The following is a 12,682-nucleotide window of genomic DNA, read 5'->3' on the forward strand; positions in this document are numbered from 1 at the left end:
GAACCACTTCTGAGTCACTGGCTTATTATTTAGGTTGAGGAGATTCTGCAACCCAAAAGTGATCACTCAAACCTGGTGAGTTACATGAAAATATATTGCTTGAGACAAGCTGCCAAGGTAGAGCAATTGAATCCAAATTAGTGCCTGCACACTCTTAAAGGACATGCAGGTTACTTAAAACATAATGGGATTGCTGCAAAATCTTCATGAATATTGCCTTTCAGGTTTACAAGTGGTATATATTAATTGCTTCCATGGAGACATCCAATACCCATGGGCCTCTTGTAGACTTTGAGGAATGCCCCACCCCTGTGGTATGTGGGCACCACATTAGAAGGCTATATTCATTAAGTTTGCTGTCTACATCCTGAAGGGGGATTGTCAGGGGAGTGTTTTCCTCTTACCCTGGTCTCCGGCCACTTACAGCTAGAAGCATGTGTTCTTGGCTACGTGATATGCTAACAGGAGGAACATTAATAGACACATAACAGGGCATCCAAGAGAGCCCAGGACAACAGGGACCAGCTGTGTGCAGGGTCTGCCAGAACCCAGTTCGTGGTAGACAGCTCTGGGTAACAGGGCCACCTGATGTCCCCTGGTGTTCTGACTCTGCCAGGACCTTGTAGCAGGCAAGAAACTGGTTTGTTTGATCTTCGAATGGAGATGACCTTCCTCCGAAGCCCTTGGGGACTACACTGTGACTCTCCCATTGATGTATTCAAGTTGTTTTATGCCCCCCCACACACACTATGTAGCTCAATCTAGTCTTGAACTCCATATCCTCCTGTATCATTCTTCTGAGTGCTGGGATTACAGGTATGGTTAAGAAGGTGGGCTTCAAATGCTTTTTTTGAGCCACAGATACCTCTTATTCTGCAGGCCTGCAGGTCATACGGCCCGAGGGGCAGGGCCATTCTACCATGCCTGGAAGGCGTGCAGAGCACCTTTCTACTCCGGCTGACACTCAGATCGCCTCTGTCACCCGTAAATATATTCTCCAATGCAGAACACACCCCAGAGCTGGAAAAAACTGGCTGGAGGCACTTTCTTCTTTGTGGAGGAAAACACAATGAAATAATTTCTTTTCTTTGGATGGAATATCCAGGCATGCTGCAGACTACTAAAGGTTTCACAAACCTTGTGAGCTTCTAAATGTTTGTAATTTTTTCTCCATACCTTCTGGAATACACACGTCAAGATTCCTGCCACCTTTTGCTCTTCTGATCCAACTGACAATTCAGATTAACCCATGGATGCTGGTAGAAACACACTTAAGGCAGAGGCAGGAGGATTCCCACGAGTTTGAGCCCAGCCTGGTCTACATAGTGAGTTCTAGCCCGGCAAGCGATGCACAGTGAGAGAGGCGCTGCCTCAGAGAAGCAACAAACAGATGGTTGGGGAGGAGACTCAGAGGGTGAAGTGAAGCATGGGGACCTGAGTTCAGATCCTGAGCACCCATGTAAAAAGCTGGTCCTGGTGGCTACGTCTCAGTGCTGGGAGACAGAGACAAGAGGATTCTGAGTGCTTGTTGGCCAGACAATCTACCCAATCAGTAAGTTCCAGGTTCAGTGAAAGACCCTGTCCCCAAAGACAAGAGGGTAAGCGATTGAGAAAGATGCCCAACATTGACCTCTGGTCCTCGCAAACACATACATGGGCATATGACACCCCCCACACACACCTGGACAATTGTATATACACGGCACACACGCACGCACGCACACATGCACACCCTTGAGACAATGGGTCAGGTCTATTGTGTCTTCATAATTGTCAATCCTGGGATATGCTTCTGAAGATGGAGTATGACCTTCCAGGTAAAGTGACCACCTTTTGCTCAGAGTGATGTCTGTGGAGGGGTGGAGACCTAGCACATTGGGTGCCCTTCAGGGGAACCTGGCTAGCAAACAGCTCCCTGCAACAGAGCCTGAGGAGAAGACTCCACATAGCTTTCCAGCACCAGGGCTTCCTCTGAAGTAGTGAAGGCCCTGTCCCCGGATATGTGTGAGCCTTTGTTGTTATGACGTTTACAAAATCAGCCTCTGAGAGGAGTTTTACCAAATTACTGGTTTTCCACCTGGGTTCTATGGCCACTAAGGTTTCTAGAGTTTCAAGGATTCCATGAAAGTCATACTTAGCGGAACTGATGGCTTCACACCCTCTCCCATTACTTCTATGCCTAGGACAATGCTGCTTTTGCCTGTTTGGGAGGTCTTGTTTTAGAAAGGCTTGGCTGTGGTAAAGTTACCATGGGGCATTCTACAGAACATATGACCCATTCTCCTCACAGCTGTCAAAGTCACAAAGAAAAATCCAAGACTAAGACACGGTCACGAGCCAAGAGGACATACGAGTGTGACATAGGATCCTGGAACAGAAAATGGACACCAGGAGAATAATGAGTGTAGTTGGAGTAAGGGCCAGAGTGCAGCTCACAGTAATGTCCCAGTGCTGGTACGCTCGGCTTGTACAAATCACCACACTGAAGGAGGATGCTAACCTCAACTCTAAGGGATGTACAGGAACATTCTGTCCCCTCCTTGCAACTTATCTGTACATCTAAAATATCCCCCCCCCAAAAAAAAGGTTATTTTGAAAATTAACATTAGGAAAGTATTAGATAGATGAACTCTAAGCATCCAGAGCCGAGAAGACAGGTGGCCTTCTAGCATCCTGGGAAGTTTCTGGAATGAGAACCAGGATGTTGGGACACCGTCTTGGGCTTCCAGTATCCTGTACTGACTGTCCTTATCCCCATCTGTCCCACTGAGGTAAGACCATATCTGGAAAAATGGGGGGGGGGGGCAGGACCAAAGAGGGTCTTTGGGAAGACGATTCAAGGGAGTGAGGAAAGGATGGACTCATGAGAGTGAGGAGAAGGTTCTGTGTGGGAGAAGGAAGGGATCAGTCAGAGGATGAAGGGGTCTCGGGGGAGGGGGAACAAATAAGAACAGAGTATGACATGTCCGTATTAACCTTAGGACTCAGGGACAGGAGCCCTGATCCTTCCTGGGACCGACCTAGACCTCCTCACATCCCCAAGGAATGGGTTCCAATCAGACATAGATGTACATTCTGCTTGTGGGGGCCAAACTTCCAATCTGCTGTTCCACAGGGGCAAAAAGAAGCTGGTAAGTGATGAGGGTACCCAGGAAGGCAAGAGGGAGAGGAGACAGACGGACATAAGCAGAAGGACGGGTATGAAGAGACAGTCTAAGGTGGGAATGTGTCACCAGACTTCAATTACCAGAGACAGTTATGGCCCATGGTTTTATTCCATGACCAGCTGCTCCATCACTACAGGGTAGCAGGGAACTCTGTGGTGGCGGGAGGATGTGAGGGGACAGAGCAGCCAGGCAGCAGAGACAGAGTGTCTGCGATATTGGACTTCTTCCTACTTCTCTCCTCTTATTCCATCCATGCTCCCAGCCTATGGAATGATGTTGCCTACTGTCAGGAGGAGTATACCCCATCCCCCCTGATGATCCTCCCTGGAAATACCCTCTCAGATATGCCCAGAAATAAGCTATGCTACTAAGCCCTGGGGAATCTTCAGATCCATTAAATTGACAATCAAAACGAACTACACAGAAGCTGGAGAGATGGCAGTTAAGGACAGCTGTCGCTCTTGCAGAAGACATGAGTTTTGTTTCCAACCCCCACATCAGGCAGCCCCCAACCAACGCACTTCCAGCTCCTAAGAACCTGGTGCCCCTTTGGCTTCCATAGACATCATCACAGATAGATATAGAATCGATGGCAGCATAAAATCAAAATGGAACCAGAAGCCGGGCGGTGGTGGTGCACGCCTCTAATCCCAGCACCCAGGAGACAGAAGCAGGCAGATCTCTGTGAGTTTGAGGCCAGCCTGGTCTACAGAGTGAGTTCCAGGACAGACAGGGCTACACAGTGAAACCCTCTCTTGAAACTGAAACCATCCCCCCGCCCCTCCAAAAAATGGAGCCAGAAGCAGAAAGATGTCCCCCTGCTCCCTCACCCCAAGCCCATTGCATTTCCTGGTCTCCGCGCTCCCCGTTCAGGCTCCACGCCAGCGTTTCCCCTCACTAGGTGCCAAACGCTTGGGAGCCAAGACCCACATGTCCTAGCATGCTTAGGAGGAAGACTCCATGGGAAAGAAGCCCATCCCATCCAGCCACTGAGAAGCGTGCTAGGCAGGAGGCGGCAGAGAAAGAGAGGAACACCCTATGCCTCCCTCACCTCTGTGTGCCTAACACAGGGCACAGCAAAGCAGTCAGTAATTGCAGGCTCTGTAAAGTAAATGCGCCATCGACGTCGGAGAATGAGATAAAATAGCACGGGGCTTAGTGCTATGCTCCGGTCTCAGCTCCGCAGCTTCCTAGCTGTGTGACCTTGAGCACGTCACTCCTCTGAGACTCTCTTTGCCTGCCTATAAAATGACTATAAAAAAATACAACTGGGACCTACACCATAGGACTACTATGACCATTCGATGACTTACAATGACACCTGGCACACAGAAAACACTCAAGAACCCTTAGCTGGGGTGCCTATGTGGGGTATGCAGCCGGGGTTTCTAGGCTGACTAAGAGCAAAGAGGGAAGAGTGTCTACCGTTTCCTGTCTGGGGAGACCCCAGCAAGGGGCTTTCCGGTCATGTATAAAGCAGGTCTAAGTCCTGGGGGGGTCTTGAGTGAGAAGGAAGAAGATGTTGTTATACCCGGGCTACAAGCAATCAGTCTCCCCTGGTGCACATGGTCTGCTGCAGGAACTGTGTGGATGTGCCAGGGAAGAACACAGGGGGGCCATGGCCAAAAAGGACCATGACGGAGTCCAGCTTCAGTCAACCCTCGGTTCTAGAAAGGTAACGCTTAGGTAGCACTCCAGTCCTGTTAGGCTCGGGTCTCTATGTGTGAATCAGAGGTATTCAGGCTGTATTAAGGTATGTCAGGGCTGTGAGAATCCACTGAGAGGCCATGAGGATGCGTGGTTTTCACAATGGTCCTCGGTGATGGGAAGGAGACAGACTGCTGTACTCTTCCAGATGCTGCAGCTGGGCTCCATCCACTGTCCATGTCTAAGCCTTCCACCTTGCATCTCCCTGGGTGAGCACACACATTGGGGGGGCGGGGGACCTGTCTGAATACACAGCAGCCTCTTCCACCTAGGTACCCTGGTGCCCTTTGCAGTCCATCCTGGGTCTGTGGGACCTGCCAGAGAAGCAGTTGAGCGGAGAGCTCTGGAGCCAGGCTGCCTGAGGTTGAATTCTGACTCTTGGCTTTGTGACTTGGGGCAGCAGCCTTAGCCTCTCTGTGTTCTTTCCTCTGAAATTGCAGACCGTAAGCACACCCGCCCGCCCTGGGGACTTCGTGTGAGTTCAAACAGGAGTATGAATGTGTGAAGTGCTTACGGCTCAGCCTGGTACAGATGTTTGTTGTTAGTGATGCTGGCCTCCCCGTTCCCACGCCTTTCTGGGCCAGCGGATATCTCATCCCCTGGAATGTCCCTTCTGAGAGCTGATGGGCTCCCTGAGGCAGAAGTTCCTAGAAGGGTGCAGCTTCGGGCAGCAGCCAAGGCACACTTAAGATGAAGTCCCAGGATGTAGAGGGGACAGGTTTTTCTGCTAGGGAAAGAAAAGTAAGGAAAGAGCAGCCTTTCTCTCCTTTGTCATCCCCTCCCCACCCCCACCCCGCAACACACACACACACACACACACACACACACACACACACACACACACACACACCTCAGAGGAACCTGAAGGCTCTTGAAGTCCAGGAGTGGTCCTGGGCAGAGCTGACATTGAAGTTCAGACCTCAAGGCCTCTGTCTTTCCTTGTCTTTGTCAGAGATCGGCCAGTACCCCAGGAGGAGGATAGAAGGGGGTGGGGGAGGTGATTGGAATGGGAGAAGAGGGGCTGTCTGTCAGAAGTAGAAATTGTGAGGATTGTGGGGGGCGGTGTGTGTCTCAAGGTGTGACTGATTCTCTTTTGCTTTTATTTATTTGAGACAGGGCCTCACTGTGGAGCTCTGGCTGTCCTGGAACTCACTCTGTAGACCAGGCTGGCCCCCAAACTTACAGAGATCCTTCTGCCTCTGCAGACAGGAGATCTGGGATTAAAGTCGTGCACTGCTATGCCTGACTGGTGTCTGATTCTTTAATCAGAGTCCTACTTGAGGGGAGGAACTTTTCTGTATCCATATTTTACAGACAAGGAAACTGAGGCACAGGGAAGTGAACCCCCGAGAGTTACCAGGTCAGTCTAGCACTAACTGGGGTGATAGCTAGAGAGTCAACTAATCCAGGACTGTGATGGGGAGTGAGGAGGGTGGGGAGGGAGAAGTTGGGGATCCCGAGTCCCTTGAGGGTCAGGAATTTCCCAGCTTCTTTCATCCCTGAGCTGCACCAATTAGATGTCTTCCAGTCTGCATGAAGAGGGCGGGACTCGCTGCTGGGGAGACCCAAAGGCTGTGCCCTCCCATACCTGCCCCTCTTCAGTTTCCCCACCTGGGATACAGAAGCCATAAAGCCTGTCATTAGGAAGGGACCGTCCCCTTGAGAGGCCAAGCCCCTCTAGCTCACTTGGGACTAGTGGTCAGCAAGGCTTCCTTTCTGGGCCCAAGAAGAGGGAAAGAGGGTCTCTGGCTAGGGACTGGGAGATGCAGGCAGAGCAGACATTCCGGGATGACTCACAAGCCTGGAACTCATCGTTGTCGTCGTCAATGTGGGCCAGTGGGGACAGCCTCCTGGCCGGTCAGGGGCAACTGGAGACCCACTCTGGGTAGAGAACTCTGCCCAGAGACTCAGGAGAAGGCCTCTGAGGTGTTGAGGGAGAAGACACGACAGGCCTAAGACTACATCTCTGCTGCAAATTGGCAAATTGCAGGCTAAAGCAGCAGGAGGGAGGGAGGGAGGGAGCCTAGATTTCACAAAGGATTTCAAACCTTCTGGGAACTTCCTTTCTTATGAATAGTTTGACAAAAGGAGGAAAACCCCGCCCCTACTTCTGCCTCTTCTGGAGAGCAGTTCTCTCTCCGGGCCTGAGAGGCTGAGGGATGGCTGAGATAACTTCCAGGAACCCCCTCCCCGCCCCCTACCCTAGCCCGCGCGCGCGGATCCCCACCCCACCTCTTGATTCTTGTCTACCAGCTCTAACCTGCTTCACACCTCACTCCCTGTAATCCCAGTGCTCTCCATTCACGGGGTCGCATGTTTGGGGGGGGGTGGAAACTGAGGCTCAGAGTGATCACAGCTACCCTCCTCAGCTCTGCCTGGCTGAGCAGGTTTCTGAGTTAAGGGTGTCTGGGTCCTCTTCTAGCCACCCCCATGGAGAATGCTGCTGAGGCTCCAGGCTACGTGGCAAGAAATTGAGGGGGGCTGCACGGGAGGGAGCTGGGAATGAGGTCAGCGGGTTGGACGAGCCTGGCCGGCTGTGGAGGCATCTGGACTGCAGCGGTCGGGAAGGTGGGGGCCTCCAGCAGCCACTCCCAGCCCAGAGCTGTCGGTGGTCCGCCCACTGTGGCCTCCGGCCCATCTTGCCCCGCCCTCTCTGCAACCCACACTCCCCGGCCCCACCCCAGCCAGCTGGTTCCCATCAAGCCTTTCCAGGTGGCAGTTCCTCCCTGCCCACTGAGCTCCCTTCCCCCCTCTGGCCACAGGGCCCAGCTGAGAGCCTGGAGCTGTTGTCTGGGACTGTCCGGGGCTCCCAAGCTTGGGCTGGAGTGATAGGGTGGTCTTGTATCGTGCCTGCCTCTCATCTCTGCAGCTTCCCTAGACTGACAGTTCCCCAGTGAACAGCGGAGGGTCTGGAAAAGACAAGAGATCTTATCTCACAGAGAGCACTCGGTCCCAACTGTGTGGCCTCAGTCTCTTGCCCTCTCTGGACCTCAGAGTTCTCCTCTGGGGCAAGAGGGGAGGGTAAAAGGAGCACAAAACTTTCTTCCAACAGAATGTCTCTCTTGGATACTTCAACCTCCAGACCCTAAAACTTCTGGAGCTCTGCAGAGGTCCGACAATATAACTTTGCAGGGGTCAGCTCCTCTACCCCAGTCTACTCTCCTGCCGTCCTCCCATTAATCCCAGACCCCCACTTCCCCCCCACACTCACTCTTCTCAGAACCTCAAGGGCGCCAGCTTTTTATTTGAGTCTTTGTGATGTCACCGAGGCAAAGTGCTTTGGACAAGTCTTTGTCAAAAGTCACAGCCGGGCCCTGCTCAGAAGCGGTCACCAACTCTTTAAGATGCTAGGACTGAGTACCCAGAATTACAGGCCTATGGAAACTGGCTCCAGCTGACTCGTCCAGCCTCGTCTTGTATGGTTCCTCTGCGGGAGCCCTTGTCTGCTTGGCATCGTTCACACCCCACCCCCTCCCTTTCTGAATTCCCTGTACCTTTTTTCCCAAATGGAGCCTTGCGTCCAACCCCATAGCCTGCACTCCCAGGCTGACTCCAAAGGCCCTCCTCTCACCCAGGCATTGTCCGAAACCACCCTCCCCTCCTCCCCATCCCCCGCCCTCCACCCCCCAACCCCGGTCTTTCTGGAGACTTCCATTTACTGTGCAAGACATAGGCCGGTCAGTAACATGGTGTTATTACCCCATTTTTACAGATCAGGGAGATAAAGTTCTGAGACATGAAGCAATTTACAATCCACAGTCGGTGTGTCTTGGCCAGACTCACTTTTGTTTGCATTTCGAGGGCTTCCCTGCTTCTCTTTTTCTGAGTGTACATACTGTTGATCCTAATACTCTCCCAGCACGGGCCGATCGCAGAGGCCTGCAGAATTCTGCACCAAATAGAATCAACTAGACTGTCTTAGACACCTAACGTGGGATCTTCTTTTCCAGCCTGTTCTCCCCTAGACAAAGCCAGGAGCCAGTCATTCCCACCCCTCACCACCCAACCCCACGCCCACGCCTAACCTAACACCTGTAAGTTCTCCACAAGGCTCACGAACCCGTCATTCTGTTTTGTTTCCGTTCTCACCAACCTGGTCCATGCCTCCTCACTGTCCCTCCCTGGAATCCTTCAGCACACAGCACCCATTCCATCCAGCAGACTTGACTGTGATCCCTCCTGCTTCAGACCCCCTACGGGGGATGCACATCAAAGGTGTGCCTGCCTGGTCTTCTTGCCAGGCTCAGTCACAGCATGAGCCTTCCTGAGATTTCCCAAGTGTCTGTCTGGAATCTGCTTGTGCTTTGTCAGTTCTGCTGCATCTGTCAACTCAACTTCCCACTCGGATCTGCCCCTTACCTAGACCACCTCCACTCAGACATCTGCCTATCCAGGGTCCCAAGACTAGGGCAGACCCCCCCCCCCCATTCACAACCTGGTCTGTGGCAAGTTCATGATTATGAGGTTTCATTCATGTCTGCCTCACTACCAGATGTAAGCAGGGTGAGGGCAGCCACAGGGTCTGGGCAACTCACTGAATTCCAAGATGATAGACTCCCATTGTTCAAGCACCCTGGCGTGAGTGACTGCATCAGAAAGTGAACCATGACCCCAGCAAAGGAAGGGGGTGGCTGTGGCATGACCGTGGGGCTATCTCATCCTCTGTACTGGATTCGTTCTGCTGCAAGCCAGGTTCTGTCCCGTTGGGTCCTCTGCCCAGAGCTGATACAGGGAGTAGACTGAGTTCTTCTCTTACCCCGACCATAGCTCCTCATCTGAAAAACTCCAGAGCCCTAAGAAGGGAGCACTGGAGGCCGCTGCAGAAGCAGAAGACTGAGATGTCTGTGGCTGAGGCTTACCCGAGGGGGAGAATGAGAGAAGAGAGAGAATAGCTGGATAGGAGCCCCCCCTCCCCGACTCAAACATTATCCCTTACCCAGCTACACACACACACACACACACACACACACACACACACACGCACACGCACACGCACACGCACACGCACACGCACACGCACACACGCACATACACTAAAACTTTCAAATCAAGCTGCACTGAAATCTTCACATTTGGAGCCCTGGACTTCAAACTGGAGTCTGGTGGTGACATAAGACTCTTAGACCTCCTCCCTCCCTGAAGGCAAGTGAGCATCCTCCGTGGCCAAGGAAGAGCACTTTCCCCAAAGATAGGATGCAGGCACTGCAGGACCAGACACTTGAGAGCAGAGATGCCTGAAGAGAAGATGAAGGAGAAAAAACCATGTGGGTGGAGGGTGGGACATTGGGCAGAGGCAGAAGGAAAGAAAGGAAACCAGGAAAATGCATGAAAAGGAAAGAGGTGAGGGAGAGGAGTGGAGGGCAGGAGAAAAGGAAGGATAAAAAAGAAGAGGAAAGGTCAGAATGAGTAACACCAGGAGGAAGTGAAACCCCAGTCACATGATGCCTCCAGGTCTCATAGAGACCCTCCTCTGCCTCCAGACTTCCCCAGAGGCCTGAGATGCCTGAGGCTCCGTGACTCCCCTTTGGTGGGAAGAAGGGGTCTGACCTTTCCTAAGGAGGAAAGCAGGACAGGGAGTTCCCCGTCTGAGGCCTGCCTCAGTTCACCTGAGGTACCTGCATCCCCACTCACTTCTGCATGGCGGAATCTCCTTCCTTTGCCCACCACACCACCAAAGCGGCTTTCTCCCAGAAGCAACCATCACCAACCGCCGTGGGCCTGAATCCAGGAACGTTTAACCCTAGGCCATGGGGCTAGTTCTCTTTGGAGCATCTGCTTCTTCCTCCTTCCAGGACATTCCATCCCCTTTCCTCCCTCTCCTCCTTCCCTCATGGATCCACTCTTGTCCCACCTGCTGTGTGTGGTCTTCTACCCAATCCCGAAGGTGCTAAGGCTCAGCTCTAGCAATCAGCTCTCCTCCCTCCATGCTTTCTCTGGGGACAACTCCATACACACACACACACACACACACACACACACACACACACACACACACACACAGCTTCACTCACTGTGTTCTGGGGTCTTCTCTCCTACTGTTTCTCCTGATTCTGAAATCCAGAATACAGAAGCCAAGGATTTCGTCTTCCTTCCTTCCTTCCTTCCTTCCTTCCTTCCTTCCTTCCTTCCTTCCTTCCTTCCTTCCTTCCTTCCTTCCTTCCTTTCTTTCTTTCTTTCTTTCTTTCTTTCTTTCTTTCTTTCTTTCTTCTTTTTGAGACAGGGGTTCTCTGTGCAGCCCTGGCTGTCCTGGAACTCACTCTGCAGACCAGGCTGCCTGACCTTGAACTCAGAGAGACCCTCCTGCCTCTGCTCCTGAGTGCTGGATTAAAGGAGTGTGCCACCACCAAGGATTTTTTTATACACTTCTGACTGGAGGGCTCACAAGAATCAAATACTCAACATAAGGAGACCTGAATTCATTGGCTTTCGCCCTAAACTGGCCAGGGAAGGAGGGATGGAAGGAGGAAGGGAATGCTCAGAAGGGAAGGATTAGGATTGGAGGTGAGCTGGGGGAACCTAACAAAGACTTCAGACTGGGTGGTGCAGAAGAAAGGGAAGAAAGGCACCCACACACCCAGGCTCCACCCACTGGTTTTGCTCTGGGTACTTCCATCCAAAGACCGTACAGCTCTGTGATGGGATCTGGGGCATGCTTCATGGCCATGGCCTTTACTACAGACCTAGATGCCCACCCCCACACACAGCTGCTCTCTCTCCTTGCCCTTCTCCCAGGAGACCAGCTCTCCATCACTGGTCTGCAGCCAAGGCTGGGGGCAGAAGAACTTTCTGGAGGATTTGAGTGGGAAAGGCAACAGAGCCTCATGTAGGGACTAGAACCACGGGGAAGCCTGTGAGAGGTGACAGGGGTGTGTGCCCTACCAGGTGTATTTATACCAGGGCTGCCTCCACCCCTGTCCCACACCATGGAGTCCAGAGGAGTCCTCTCCCCTCCCTCTTTGGGGGGGGGGCATTTGGGAAAATTTGGAGAGAGACAGAAGTCAGAGCTCAGCACTTTCCTCTTTCTGTTTTTCTTCTTGAGGAATTTTTTTCCCCAACTGCTGATGACTTTACCATTCTTGGGGGTGGAGGGGGGGGGTGGAGATTCTGGCTTTTGCTCCCCCTACACTCCAAGTGCCGGACAAAGCCCTACATTCCAGAAGAAGCCAGAGCTTCAGAGTTTCCTAAAGATGAGGTGGCGTGGCGTCTCCTCCCTTCCCAGCTCCAACTCCCCCTCCCCCAGTCTCCAGCCCTCAGCCAGGCCAGGGAGGCCCCGCCAGGCTGGGAGGAGACCCCAAGCACATTCTTCCCCTCACTGTCATACTGCAGAAATTAAAGACACATCTTTGAGCTGGGTACCCGCCAACCGTTTCAAGTCGGAAAGTGGTGGAGGAGGCTCTGAGCCTCAGCTCCATGCCACGTGTAAAGGAGGATTGGAACCCATCTGCCCACAACCCCCGGGGCAGAGACCTGGAGTCAGACATTGGGGTGGTGGCTGTCACATAACACATACACACCAAGCCCCCTCCTGCCCCCCAGGGGTCTCCAAGTCTCCATCAGAACCCCAGACCCTTGCTGTAGCAATCACCAATCCACACCTGTAACGCTCCTCTTCCAGGTGAGCCTGGGGGAGGCTAGATCAGGAGCAGGGGAAGGAAGCTTCCGGTCAGGACACTTTTCCTGATACAAAACTCAATAAAAGTTCACACTAACTCCATGTCAAGCTGCGCGGCATCCTACCCTAAGACCACTTCTTCAGATGACCGTTCCCTCTTGGGTACAGGGTCCTGGCCAATGTTAGGGAGTGGGGG

General features: G+C 52.6%; 1 long non-coding RNA gene across 4 annotated transcripts; it reads right to left on the minus strand.

Moving 5' to 3' along the window:
• Positions 1–4,887: 4,887 nt before the first annotated feature.
• Positions 4,888–9,303, minus strand: LOC121831432 (uncharacterized). Of its 4 annotated transcripts, none has more exons than XR_013041861.1 (6): positions 8,964–9,303; positions 8,658–8,753; positions 7,135–7,783; positions 5,725–6,795; positions 5,389–5,598; positions 4,888–5,188 (listed from the first exon to the last, which is right to left on the minus strand). It is a non-coding gene; the product is annotated as an uncharacterized LOC121831432 (long non-coding RNA). The 4 variants fall into 4 exon arrangements; XR_013041860.1 differs by having other exon boundaries at positions 4,888–5,079; positions 5,389–5,601; XR_013041859.1 differs by having other exon boundaries at positions 5,389–5,601.
• Between the last annotated feature and the right edge of the window lie 3,379 nt (positions 9,304–12,682).

The sequence above is a fragment of the Peromyscus maniculatus genome, chromosome 8 (genome assembly GCF_049852395.1).
Source record: "Peromyscus maniculatus bairdii isolate BWxNUB_F1_BW_parent chromosome 8, HU_Pman_BW_mat_3.1, whole genome shotgun sequence".
NCBI lineage: Eukaryota > Metazoa > Chordata > Mammalia > Rodentia > Cricetidae > Peromyscus > Peromyscus maniculatus.